Below are 14,309 nucleotides of genomic sequence, written 5' to 3'. Positions count from 1 at the left end.
ATATAGGATGAATTAATATAAAATAAAATATTAATAACATTTGAAAATGGATAGGATTCATTTGTAAAAGAGGTTGCTCCTTTGTACATATTTGAATTAAATACTTATTACTGTTACATAGCATGCTGCTTAACAAATATTTTCAAAAATCATACTTCTTAACTACCTTACGAAAAATAGTTATTTACATTTAAATCATTAAGAACTAAACAGTGGAATAATGAGTAAAGTTTGTATAAATGCAACATTGTTGTAAAAGGTACATAAAGTAACTTGCATATTATTTCATCAAGAAACAAAAATTGTACAGTCGATATTTGATCGCCTGTTCCTCATAAGAGACCGGTCGTCACCCCCACAACTAGGGCCAAATTCCTTTCAATGGGTCCTAGTATTCCCTTTGATACACCATGAAGTTCGACGGCTGAGTAGAGTGACTGAAACCGAATTCAATTGTCCATGAAACAATACTAATTATTTATGAAACAATAACGAAACTTTTTTATTTCTGATTCTTTTTAAATAAAACTTTCACTGAGGTGTTTGTCAGATTTTCCCCATTAAAATGAGACCAAACACCATATAGTTTAAATCTCATTTCCATATACCGTGTTTGTTTCTGTTTTAATCAGAAATGCTTCGCTATTACCCTGATAATAGATTCGTTCTACGAGAAATGGAAAAAGAAAAAACTGCGTTGTTGCATTAACATTATCCAACCGAGATGTTTCTTTTCGTCAAGCCCACTTTCGGATCTCTCTCTCTCTCTCTTTCACACACACACACACACACACACACACACACACACACACACACACACACACACACACACACACGCACGCACGCACGCACGCACGCACGCACACACACACACACACACGGACTGTCTCTTATATCCGGAAAAATGGCGAATCACATCTATCATATACATACAATCAAGTGATCTACGCTATACGCGACAATTCATCGTCAGGGAATTTCATTGCGTATAGTATAGAGACAATACTGTATTACATCAAAAGATATTTTGCAGACATCCAAGAAAAATTTCCATGATTTAAAAATGTCAATGTTTACTATAAATAGATATCCTAACTTCCTCAAAATAATATTTTAGTAAAGTTGATTTAATAAGGTTTTATATACATCAAAATAAAAGTATTAATAATAATAATAAAAAGAAAAATATTCACGAAAAATATATTACGTGTATTTTAAAAATTATCTCCTGTAACTACAATGTTAAAAAATTCAAGGAGAATTCAATAGTGATAAAAGTAACTGAAATATAAATAACTGAAAAAAAATTATAAATGAAACATTGTTATGATAACGGAACGTTACATCTTAATAAACTGAATATACACATTTAGTATCATATCACTCTTCCTATTCATCCAAGACGCCAAAGCCTACTCACTTAATATGGTGAGGATAGTCGATACGCTCCGTGTTGAATTTTCCTTTGACTGGATATTTTCGTTTCTATTCGTCAATCATTACATTCTATTACAATCACTGAGAAAGCAGAATTTTACAAGAGATGAAACGTTTTTTTTTTTTTTTAGTTTATTTTGGTTTTTACAATTTGTCCTAAAGGACATTTGGTAAAGTATTATAACTTAGTTATTAGAAAAAAAAAAAAAAAAAAAATAAAAATATAGCATGTGTGTGACTAGCCCCAGCGGGGTGCCATCTTCGTGTTTGCTAGGTTATATCTTATATGAGGTCTATTGAGTGTTTCCCTTTTAGTCTTCTTGCGATGTTTGTTGTGTTGTTCGTTTCCGCTGCCAGCTGGTTCGGGTGTGTTTCTATTCAATTATTGTTCCCAATAATTGCGTTGCTGGTTCCGGTGGCTTTATATCGTCTTATTTATTCATTAATCACGCGAATTACAAGGTTTCAGTCTCGCTAATAGTTGTTCTACCGTGCTTCTTGTCGTTCTTGAAAGGTAGCTCTTTAGGTTACATTTTCAAATGAGGAAATTGATGGAGTTATATATTAAAATATCAATTACACGCCAATAATCTCTATAAAAAGATGTGAATAAAACGTAGAAGATTTATAATTGAGCGGATCGTATAAGTTCGAAATAAACAAGACGCTTCGTCGATTTTTCTTTCGTACATGGAGCCTTGATATCTTCATATGCATAGATTTAGTACGTAATCTCCGCGATTTAGCAAACTACCGTTCTAATTTTAGAAGCGAATTTGATCCATTATTGTTGTTCTTCGAACTTCATCATAACAAGTAGGCACTGTATAATCACAGTTTTCTGTGGAAAAAAGATAAATACAAATCTTCTTCTCATCAGGATAGATAAAAGATTGGCAAGAGAATTTTAGATCTTACCAAGTCGTAAAATGTCCTATATACACCTTGTTGTAATTTTTATAGAAATTAATCTACTGATTTTGAAGCGTACCTAGTCTTATTTCGCTATTTACTTTAATTAGTGTCAAAAAATTGCATTAATTATCAATTTCATTAATTTACAACAATTAAAATGAAATATCGTTTGTTTATGTCTACTTTATATGAGCAATAATATTCCAAGAACGAATGAAAATCAACAGATACGCTTTCTTCTATTTTTATGAAAGTATCTTTTCCCAATAATGTAGAATATAATTCAATCTACAATTATGTGCAAGAAATTACTTCGTTATTTGAATTTATACTTCACTTGCACGTTAAAAACTTTCTGGATGACAACCAAGTATTTCAAACTGTAGTCTTAGATTAAATTATTTTTATAGCAAATAAAATACGGTTTATGGGAAATGAATACATACTAATTAAATAAATATTGAACGTCGTTCATTTTCTATTCATTTTTGTGCATGTACATTATTGCCCATATCTTTTCTCTTTTTATTCACAACCGTCAGTGAATCGAAACGTAAATTACTTTTACGTGCAGCGAACCTTAATTCCTGTGAATGTTTGGAAAATCTTTTCATTCTCTATTATCAGATATTATCTCTATTATCTATTATCAGATTCTTTTAAAATTAATGTACCAAAATCGATCAGAAACAGAGAAGCTACAGAAATAAATAAGTTATATCAAACATTTATTAATGAATAATGTACGTACGTCTTTTATGTTAGTTAAACTATAGTTTTATTTTGTATTTTAATTAAAGCGATATAAGTATTTTTATTAATGCTTGGTAATTAAATTAAAATCTCTGAAATTCTTAGACTGATCTAAAATAATCTTTATAACATCATTCTTGTCAATAGTGCATATTGTCAATATGCATTATATATATACGCGCATATTATTTGTCTCTCTATTTTTTATGTTTACTAGTTACACTATTTGAAATACTTTGTTATTAATCATTCAATTATAATAGCCCTTATGCAATATAATCTTCAAACGGTTCCATGGTTCCCATTTCTTATCAGCAGATAATAAACAAATCCCTATCTCACCCTTCGACGACTCTCCAGAAACAAGAAACAAAAACAGATAACAACTCATTAAATGAAAATTTATTAAAGTCATCGATGTAAGTGAAAGAAAGTAAGGACAATTAGTGAAATGTGAATGAGCAGTTTGATAAAACAGACAGACCGATAAGTGAGCTAACAATGGAAGAGTCGCAGGTGAAATAAGGGGTATGGGCTTTCGATTGGCCCGATCCAGGTCCAGGATAAGTTGGAAAAGGGGATGACGTGATAATGTAAGAAAAGGTCGAATGTCGCGAGGGTGTAGAGTCACCGGGTGTCTGTGCGGAGGGAGGAAGAAAGGGATGGTACCCACGTCAGACCCGTGGCTTGAAAGGGGCAGTCGTGTATCGCGTTAACGCGCGGCTAGCAGTTTCACGCGATCCGCGAGCCGTGTTGTACTCATTAGATGCGCGCGCAGCTTCGCCTGACTTCACTCCCTTTGCAACTGTCTCGTTCAACTTCATGCCTCAACGATGCGACACGACTGGTCGTGGTCTTCCTCGACCACCGTTAACCTCATCGTAACGCGAGTAAAATTTACTGCCCGTCGTACTAAACTCTACAACATGAGTGATAGTTGCGTCTACACGTCGCGTGTTACCGCGTGACGCATCATGAGACACGATTTTCATGCGAATGTTGTCGCAGTGTGTCATCGATCAGGGAAGGTTTGAATCGGTGCAATCGTTTGATCGGTAACATTCGAAATAATATATGGTGGAGCATCGTCGAAACTCTCGCTCTTTCTCTCTCTCTCCCTCTCGCTCGCGTTTCGATTCAACTAACTCATTGATTTTCCACTTTTTTCTCTCTCTGTGAGACAGAGATCAGTGTGCGGATCATCGATGCAGCGATTGAAGTTCGATTGCTCGTGCCGATGAAGGCCATTCGAGAATGGAATTGTCACGAGAGCACGTGACTGTTTGAAATTTGGGTGGTGATTGTCGTACTAATGCCGGTGAGCGTGGCATCCATCATCGTCGTTTTCGGTCTTAATAAGTGGCTTAACTTGCGCGTGACTTCCGTACTCTCGCGAGTCGAGTCGAATCGAATCGAGAGTCGATTGTGTTTCGAGTTGAATCGCGTTCGGACAATTCCTAATCGGTTTTGTCTCTCACGAATGATGAAGAGAGAGAAGAAAAGAAAATCTAATCGTTTTTCTCGACACGTTGTCTTTTTCGGATTCTCGCTATTCGAGGCTCGAGGAATCTCTTTGTCCGAAGTGAACTGTGACAAAGTTAAATTGCGATAGCCGGCGGTGGCTGCGTGTGCGTGTGTGAGATCAGAATTCAGGAGAATTCAGGGAATGGGCCACAAGCGCAGCGAAACTGCCAAGTACAGTCGGCTGCTGTGCAACTAAGTGCATCAGCTGGTCATCGAGGTTGTCGAACAAACTTAATTTGCGTCGTCATCACTCGTAAGTGAAAAAAGCTTTTGTTTATATTTTCTGAATGTTTTCCTGGATTTATTACGTCGCGTTTGTGTTCGTGGTGTTTATGTCGTTGTTTCTTTGTTATTGTTAGAGGTCGAACTATTTTGCGTGATATGAAATGTGATCAGAAGGTTAAGTATTCAGTGTGGAATAGTACGACATAGCACTATGATTAATTTTTAATTGTTGGTATTGCTGCACAGTTTCATGAGTTATTTTAATTATATATACATATACATATGTATATGTCAGAGATGAAAAGACACCGGGCCTTCCCTCTAGAATTCTTTGGAAAATCCCCAATACTTTAATCTTTAAAAGTTAACCCGATTATAATTGTTCGAGATTTGCGATAATGAGCTTGGTCTCGAGGCGATAACCAGTCGCCGAACGTAGCCGCGGTCACGGGATGAACGTTTTACCTAACAGAGGTATAGAGTTGCATAGCTGTCTCTAAAATGAAATAGTTGTACCGACTCCTAACGGTAAAAATTCCGACGGTCTCTGCCCCGTGGCTCGCCACACACAGACCCTATTCTTCGGATAAGATGATCGCCAGATGTCGATGCATCATTCACAGTATGTTCAGCTAGCCGGAGGACCCGCTATAAATCTTAAGATTTAGTTAACTAAGGTCCTTCAAATTGACAAACAGTCTTTATCCTAACAGTCCGTCAATCTGTCGATTACTACGGGAAGATACGGGAGACCTGCTTTCCTCACGTACGACGCTTCCCGCTAGTAACTTTGTCTCAAGGACGGCTAGCATTCTTTTCTAACCACCAAAATAGAAATTAACCAATTAACAGCAACGTCCATTTCCCTCTCTTTCCGAATGGAGACTTTCCTCGACGAATCCGATGATCTCCTTAGACACACCCCATCATAGGTTTCCTCTGCAGCATCAACGGGACGGATAATGCATTCTCTCGTGCGATCTCATTAGCGAAAAAACAACGCCTTTTACGATCAGTGGATACTTCACGTTTTTAATCACGAGTCCGACTTAGACTTTGGAAGAAAGTATATTTGTTATCCCGTTGACCGCGGATTCGTTATCGAACCTAAGATCACTGTCATTAGTGTATAATCACCGCGATTAGTTGTCGATTCTGTAATACTCACACTTGTGCTAATCAACATTACCCCGATGGTATAACAACGATGGCCAAATCCATTGAAGATTTATTACACGCCCCTACCCTTAATCATAACCTCAACTCGACATATATAATAAAATATTGAAAATATATGCAATATACCCAATTAAACTCTCTTATAAGTAATAACGAACTTGTGAAAATGAAGAAGATCTAGAAAATTATTAGCAAATTAATAACATTTTTATAATTTATTGTTTCACTTTAAAGCTTCGACAATAACAAATTTGACATTATAATAAAAATCTTCGAGTCGGTACGAAAAAATTCAATACTGTTCTCGTCTACGTTCTCCTCTACGTTTTTCAATCATTGTTCTGGTTAATTTGGTATTTGTTTTATTAGATTATCCATCTATTGCTATTTAATTCCATGCATATTCTATTTCAGATAATTTCACGAATCACATTCATTTTTGATAAATTTGTGGACTATTTAATTCACCAAAAAAATTTTTAACGTCCTTTTTGAATCAAATATTTATCAAGAGTCAATTAATTTTTTCTTTAACTCTAACAAATAGTTTTTGATCATTTTCGCTACTTGTTTAGATCGTCTTCTTCCATAAATATAAAATTTTGACTATTAATTGTTTACCTTATAATCTGGGATAATTATTATGTTTCATATAATCAGTAGTAGGTGCTTTAATATTGGTGTATATAATACCATTAATGGGAGTGTTCGTATTTTAACTGGTATTTACTTCCGAGAATGATAGAGAAGTTCAATATATGTTGTTTCGTGTATTTGCAATATATCTTAGCTTTTTGTATGAAAATTAACCAATGTAGCAATCAATTGGAATCGAAATGTCTTTATGTCTGTTTTAGATGAAGACTTCAAGTCATCCAGACAATCGGGATGTTATCGGAGGCCGAGTTTGCCACGTCGTCTAGGGGTAAAAATGGGAACACGAGCGATCTACAGCAACCTCGTGCAGAAAGACATCGCCCTTACCGACCACATGGAGTCGCTATCATTAAAATCAGACACGGAATCTTCGATTCAGTCATTGTCCGCACGATCAACGGAATCTCCTCTACCGGAAGCATACGTGCTCAGTTAGTAACATTTCTACTTCCACTAGATTTTGCAAATACTAACAATTATCACTCGAACATATATTTAAACGTATACAATTAACAAATTTTTAATACAGCGCCATGTTATCGATGCATGTTGTATCATCATCGTACTAGTTTTTATTCTTATATTTAAAGTACAAATGCCATATAACTCATTTGAAATTGCATTTCTTAAAATCAATCGCGCTATGTAATTCACTAAATCGGATAACATATTCAACATAAGATATTTTATCTTCTTAATCCTATACCTCAAGAAATTAAGGAATTCTGCAAACATATTAATTTCAATATAAAAATATCTCTTCGAACAAGATGCATTTCATCATCATCATGCAAGGATCATATGATTTGTAAATTTAAATTTTGTATGATTTCTATTTCCAACAGACGCTGACATCCGTACAGATGACGAGACGTTCCGTGTGCCGGAGGACGAGTCGATGTCCGCTTCCTTAGCAGCGCGTCTTGAAGAGTTATCTTTTGCCGAGGAACGAATCCTGCTCGTCAGCAAGTTAATCGTCATTAAGTTGGATTGGGGACACGGTGGCAGCATAGGGTTTACATGTGACAGAGGATAACGATGCTGGTGTCGCGTAATTTTAAGTGATAACCGAAAGATTCAGTAGAAAACTGCCTTTATTGGTCAGAGTTATGTTTTTATTACAAAAAGATCACAAGAAGAACTGTCGCAGACCCATCTCGTACCATCAAGGAGGAAAGCACGGTGTGGGTGTGCCTTTTTAAACTAAGAACACGAATTCGTCGTTCATACTTTTCGATAGGAAAGTGAGGGTAACGATCCGCGATGACCATTGGTTAATAAATGAAACTATGAAAACAAAGAAATCCAGATGTGGCTCATGGACATCCTTGTTCATGCGAAAAGCCTGCTATTTCGCTAGGCATCCGCTTTCTCCGTAATTGGTAAGAGCGTGCAAAAAAACATAAGGACCATCCGTAAACCGAAAATACTTATGTGAATGGAAATGAAACTAAACAGATTCGGTTTATGGTATTTCCTTAGGTTTGTTGCGGGTCAGTGTAACAATGTGTAGGTCTTGGCGGTCAGACCGTGAGGAACCTCGCAAGGACCATCGCGTTTGGCATAACACGTGGCAACCAGAACTCGATCCGTAACACTGGCGTCTATATCCAAGCGGTGTCGGTAGGAGGATCGGCCGATATGGCCAGAAACGTGAACAAAAGTAAGCTTGACGCGCCATTCTTCACCGGGGCTGCATTAATTCGGAGAAATTTATTGGCCGCAGGCAATCGCATCGTAGCGATAAACGGGCAGAATTTATTGCATTTGCGGTATGAAGATGCTTTGAAAATGCTGCAGTGCTGGTCCTCTCTCAAGCTACTTCCCGTAAAAACGCGACCTCCAGGAAGAATCTCGAACAACCTGCGGAAAATAACTATTTGAAGTGAGTATAAAGATGTTCCTTTCCTTGAATCCTAGTATCTTTCCTAGTTGTTTTTTAATTAAACTTAACTTTAATATTAGCTAAGTGAGCGAGCAATTGCTTCTGAAATGAAAATAAGTTTTCTTGTTTCCGCTGAAGAACTTTCAGTCAAAGAGGTTGATTCTTTCATTGCGACTGGGTGATGTAGAACTGTATATTGTGAATGAATCAAGTGAAGTAATCAAGTGAAACATCCCAATACTCTGTTTCGTTATGCACTTAATTTTAACGAGAATGGAAGCAAAATTTTGGGTCTGTACTTAATAGTTTTAAACATACACGGGATATTACAAACGGAGTGTTGATTATACTTGGTATGTAGGTTATCCTTGAAATTTGAAATTCTCTAGATGTCATGCTCCAAACTCTGGAAAATTATTACAGCATATGATATAACAGAGAATGTAATGCTGTACGCGTTGGAATTTATCAACCGACAACATTTTGTCTTTTGTGGAAAATATGAACGAGGATAGTCGGGAAAATTAAAAAAGAAATTAAACGTATTATTTTGTACAAACAGAAACTGAAAATGGTAAAGTTTTACAAAGTATACTTATTTATCGTTATATTCATATAATGAAATACATAATAATGATGCAAATGTGTATATATTTGAAAAATATGTATTAAGACAAATATTAATCAATTATTTATCTTTTAATAGGTATATATTGATATAAGAGTTGATTAAATTAGTAAGTTGGAGATGGCGAGAAACTCAATGTATACGATATAATGGCTTTCAGTGTCTGATTGAAAAGTGTGATTATTGATCTTCCAAGCAAACTTTATAAGTACGTTTTCATCGATTTCAGTGACATCAGATTCGACGTGTCCTCGGAAGCAGATACGTCGAGCATGACAAACAAATGGCTCGTTCAAAGGATCACCGACATTGCATCTGTTCAAAACACCTCGAGTGCGTACAGCAGTGGCGTATCGAGTGCAATGGGTAATCACAATGCAAACAGCCTATACATGGCCGATCTTGTCGATAATGGTGCACTTAAGCCCGCAGGTATGCTGCTCAGTATAGAGGACTTCGACGTCAGCAGGACGATTCGCAAAGTTTTTATTTAATCGTCGATAAAGCAAGTTAGTACTTACTCTATAAACCCATTTTTATTTAACACGTATGCTACTTTTGTTACTGTGCACTTAATGGGTACTTAATCGCAACGAAACAATTTATATGCATATTGATTTTCGTACGTTGTTCAGATACGTGCTATGCCAATAGTTTTAGTTGAGAATACTATTAAAATAACAAATTATATATTATTACATATTACATAATACAGTGTAAAATGTAACTTATGAAACTCTTGCCTTCTAAATTATAAAAGATGAAGAATTGTAAAATAGAGGATAAATAAATACTTTCGAGACCAATTTATTTTTACATATTGTTACATAAATTCGTAAACATATATTTTAAATGTATAATTTATTATCTACAAGAAAAAAACATTATTTATTATGTATATCTGTAATCAATACTTCATCGATGTAACATAAAAATGCCATTCGAATTAAAATAGAGGGATTGAAATTTTCCAAAAGAAATATTAAATACTAAACAGTATTTAATTTCCTTTTACGTAGTCTTGCATACTGAAAATTTAAAAGGAATTTGTAATTTTCTTCAATCGTTCGCTTGGTCTTTAAATTTCGATTCTCAAACCAAGCTAGTGGGCGCTTATACTTGCAAAATCGTATAGCAAACACCATTAAGGCCATTACGTCCATTATGTAGAACGTGGCTGCATCCACCACGTAACTTAATCGAATTGTTTTTATCCATTTAACGGACGAAAGCCGTGCCCACAGTTCGAGGCGGCACTATTTGCTGCTTTTTTTTCTATTTGCGCCTTTAATACGAACCATCACGTCAGTTCTGTCCTTTAGTTATCAAAGGAAACCCGAAGTTCATATTAGGCAGTAGTCTTTTATCAATAAAATTGTAATAATTTGCAACTTTGTTCAGTTTACTCCACGTGGCTCATCGAATACATTTTAATTCAATTTTTGAAGATTATCTACAACATGAAGTTCAATTTCATCCGTTCAAATTTCTGAATGCTTTAAATAAAAAGAATGTTTCGATAAGCAGAATATCTTACGAAGATATATGTCATACAAATTTAATTTTGAATCTACATCTGATCTATACATTTAAACTTGATGTTTTCTACGTACAAACAAAAATTAAAATGTAATGCCGAAAAGAAGAATGTATTTTATAAAAGGATGAGAATAATTAACAGATATATAAATCTACTGACATATCGACGATGAAAAAGCTTTCTTCCTAAAAGTGAACGCAGTATCTGGCTAGCTCTGTCACATCCGGGTTTGAGATCGATTTTAGAATTTCGCCTGTCGTCTTGTGAGGGTCTTCTTTCATTCAATAGGAAACTTAAACTTGGCAGCATTAGTGAATCACTGTTATTGACTTCGCGGTAGAGAGAGAGGAGGGGTAGAGGATGCTCTGTCATTTATAGGGAATCACCTTTAGTATCCCTCGGACGGTCTAACGCCGTATTTAGTCACGCGTTTCCGTACTCCAAAATTTCTGTCTAAATATTTTATATTTTGTTTGTGCTTCGACCAATCTCTATCACGTGCAAATGCGAATCCCACGAATCATTTCCATAAACTGTCTTTTGTTCCCAAACTGACACGTCGTCTCTGTATTATAGTATATACCAAGTGAACAATTGACCTTAACTTTGATAAGTTTGGCAAATTCTGCGACGAAATCAAAGCTTCAGACTGACAGAAGTGAACATACACGTCAGTGATGAACGATAGAGCCGAGCGTCATTGACATTTACCAGTGTCTTGCACACCAACGTTCGATCAATCGTTGTTCCAGGTACAGAATCTATTAGCAGTACACCGCCAGTCCCACCGAGACGGAAGAAGCGCAAAGCGAAGCTCGCCGCGATTGCAAAATCTCCGAAAGGAACGTCACCGACTCGTCTCAGAAAACCAAACAAAAAGCGTTCGGCGCCACTGCCTCCGCCGCGAGCAGTCCGAAAGTTCAAATCTCACGTCGCCAAAGATCAGGGAGAAGAAAGGACGTCGAACTCGCATACAGTAGGCGATGCGGAAGAAACGCTATTGAAACAAAACAGAAACAAAATGCTCAGTTTTACTTCTTGACACTACTCAAAGACTGGATTAAAAACAATTCTCTGTTTCGCAGATTGCTGTTCTTCTGAACTTGATATTAACTTTCGACTAATTCTTTACTCGACTTCATTGATTCCTACTGACTGAATAACTGACCTCTTAACAAATTTTTAACCGACTGACTCTTACTGAACTCTGCAACTGAAAGGAATAACTGAATTCTTAACATCTTATCTGACAAATTTTTTACTGATTAACTACTGTCTCTAAATGGCTACGCTCATTTGTACTAAAATTAAGGGCTAATTGTCACGTGACGGATTATTCAATGACAGCGCGGAGTGTTGGTACATGATTGTTTCTACGGACGCTGCAATCTTCGGTTCTGCTGGTGCCCTAGCTGAATTCTTAGGGTTCCAGCTGATGTTGGTTTCGTGGAAGTGTTATTCACGTTTCACATTTTTTGATTAGTCCTCCCTGCTATATTCCTCTTGCAGTATTAATTTATGCTAATGATAAGTCGTACTCTGCTGAACACGCGTTTACCTTTGTCTCTGCCGATATCTGATCCTTTGGTGCGTGCTAGTTGTTTGTCGCTATTGATGTTGTATGAGAAGGTCATAGCATCTTATCTTCCATTATCTGCTAATTGTACTGCGTATTGTGGTGGTGAGAACGCGTGCAAGGCTCTCTGTTACTGACGGTGTCAGTGGACGTCTCATTGTTAATTTCTATTTCGATATTTTTAGATATTACATTTGTTCAATAATAATGTTTTGTATTGCTTCATTGATTTATTGCTATTGTATTTGTGTTCGCTTTGAGACGCGTCAACGGGAGTCGTAAATTCCCGTTACGATGCACGAATCGACACCGCGAGCAGGGCGATCCCCTGATTTCAGTTACGAGAATAGGGGTGGTTGTGTTTGAATAACTGTAGTCTACAGTTACCTAATATATGTTTATTTAACACCATTAACAAAACGTGGGACTTACAGAAATTATTTATCGATCTGACCCGAGGGTTTAGACGTTAGCGCGTTATAGCCCGAGAACCTGACGTAACTCAAATTAATAAACGTGACTACTCGCGAAGTAGAAGAACAGTGTACTTGACTGTCTGCGTAGTGGAAGAACAGTGAGTGACCCATCTCGTCTTATTTAGGAGGAAAGCTCGGTGTGGGTGTACCCTTGCTGAACTAAGGACGCGGATTCGTTGTTCACACTTTTCGGTAGAATAGTGAGGGTAACGATCCGCGATGCCCATTGGTTTTGGCCAATATTAATACACACAATAAGAGGAGAAAGTCTCCTGCACATTTGGCTCATGGGTGTCCTTGTTCTTGGGGAAAACCCAGCCGTTTCGCAGGGCACATCTGCTTTCTTCGCAATTAGCGAGGATGTGCAATAAACTAACGGACTTTTGGGACCTTCCATAAACCGGCGCTGTTTATATGACTGTAACTTAATGGTTAACAGATGCGGTTTATGGGGGTTCCTTGGGCCTAAGACGGGTCACTGTGACGATGGGTAGGCCTAGGCGGCCTGACCAGGAGGGATATCGCGCGGACCATCTCACGCGACGTAACAGCTATATTAATGTATTTATACGCATAGTGTCTTTTGTTTTCTTTAAGTTTCCTATTTTTTTAATTCCATTCGCTTAGAGTTGTGACTCGTGCTATTCATGAATTATGATGTGTCCCTTTCACAGCTTACGTTACGGTTCGTGTGGAGCTCGGAACATGGCATCAGTATTTAACTGGCTCGACCGACCTAGACACGGAATTAGCACTTTGTACTGGTGAGCGTGAAGAGTGTAATGTCGCACCAGCACCTTTGAGGACCAAATGTTAATAAAGACTCAGATGATTAATAAGGTCCATATTTTATGCATTCTTTCTTTCTTATTTTTGGATATTTGAATTTGTTATGACCAAAGATCAAACTTATTTTCACTCTTGACTTTCTGTTTTGTTTACTGCTTGCCACTCAATTTGCCTTTATATAGTTAGTTATATTGTTTTTGAAGAGATTAATGTTTAGTTTTAACATAAAATCGGAGAGGAAATTTCCTCCCACTTAGTACTTATAAAAACAAGCAAACGGGTTTTAGTAAGTTCAAATACCATTAGTTTCAGAGTTACAAGACCTTTAGTGTATAAAAGGGTATAGCGTATAGAAAACCAATTATTTAGTTTAATCAGTTGATGCAACGAATCGAAAACTGCTGCTAGAAGGTTAGAAAAATGTCAGAGATCTTTGATGATGCGCTTTTATAAGAGTGAGTGTCAATATGAACTGGAAACATATTGAACATATGCTGTGAAGCTAATGTATTATTGCCAACTGAAAAGGTAATAGTTTTTCAACTTCTGTTTATTAAGACCTTTTTGTTCGTTATTTCAAAGAGATTTCAAAAGTATGTGCCCAGCTCTTTTCTATGTGTAGCGGCACTCGACACTGAATAGTGTCGGACAACGGCAGTGTAACATCAACCACATCTCAATCCACATCAGAGATCAGGCGCGCTTCGGAGCCGATGGACTGACGA

General features: G+C 36.7%; 1 long non-coding RNA gene across 1 annotated transcript; it reads left to right on the top strand.

Moving 5' to 3' along the window:
* Positions 1-8,431: 8,431 nt before the first annotated feature.
* LOC132915128 (uncharacterized) lies at positions 8,432-11,735 on the top strand. Its single transcript, XR_009659785.1, has 3 exons — positions 8,432-8,575; positions 9,433-9,712; positions 11,496-11,735. It is a non-coding gene; the product is annotated as an uncharacterized LOC132915128 (long non-coding RNA).
* The last annotated feature ends 2,574 nt before the right edge of the window (positions 11,736-14,309 follow it).

This window comes from Bombus pascuorum, chromosome 16 (assembly GCF_905332965.1).
Source record: "Bombus pascuorum chromosome 16, iyBomPasc1.1, whole genome shotgun sequence".
Lineage (NCBI taxonomy): Eukaryota > Metazoa > Arthropoda > Insecta > Hymenoptera > Apidae > Bombus > Bombus pascuorum.
Note: the sequence above shows the minus strand (reverse complement) of the source record. Positions and strands in the feature narration are given on the sequence as shown.